Source organism: Phalaenopsis equestris, unplaced genomic scaffold (genome assembly GCF_001263595.1).
Source record: "Phalaenopsis equestris unplaced genomic scaffold, ASM126359v1 Scaffold000489, whole genome shotgun sequence".
In the NCBI taxonomy this organism is placed as follows: Eukaryota; Viridiplantae; Streptophyta; class Magnoliopsida; order Asparagales; family Orchidaceae; genus Phalaenopsis; species Phalaenopsis equestris.
Window position 1 is genome coordinate 107,140 of NW_018164929.1, and position 806 is coordinate 107,945.

The following is an 806-nucleotide window of genomic DNA, read 5'->3' on the forward strand; positions in this document are numbered from 1 at the left end:
CTACATCTTGTTGATGATTTGAGTTTTTTTTGTAGATATTGTTGAACAAATTCTTCCATAAACTCCTCAGTGTATGGTGCTTCTATTTTTTTTCTCAGTCTGGATTCTCCCTGTTGTTATTGTTGGACTTCTCTTCTTGTTGACGAGATATTTCCACGCTCATCGCACTTTAAAGATGGTGAATCCAAAAGTGTTCAAGAAACATAGCCGATGTATAGAACGTTGTGCAGAGTGAAGTAAGAGAGAATGCACAATTAAGATTGACAGTAATGCTTACCTTTATTCATGTTATACACCCTTTATTTATAGGAATATGCCTCAATCTTGCAAAACTATTGATCAGTCCTCTTATCATCGCTTTCAAATAAGCTTTTTAGTAATTACAAAAATATTTGAATGTACGAAGACTGACGCATTGATGCCGGTCGGCTAACAGAGAGGTTCGTAGGTTGTTCGACTTGCTTAAATCCATTTATATTTGACTCGAAACTTAACGATCTATCAATTAGCTTTAAGGTCAATCGTCATCTAGTGTGAAATCCCCTGAGATGACTTTCCGATCAATCAATCTAAACACTCTCTTTGCTAAATTTAATCGTTAACAAAAATGCCGACCGATCGCGTCATATTTCTGAGCCGTCCATTTTATCTTGAGATCCGTGCTGGTATATTTTTTTTTGTACATATTTGATTAATTTTTTTTTTTGTTACTATTGTGTTTTGTTTGCCTTTGGAGTTCCTAGTGATCTTCATCAACTGGATTTTGGGAGTTCTCTGATTGCTGATCTTCGCGTTGTGGATCCTTA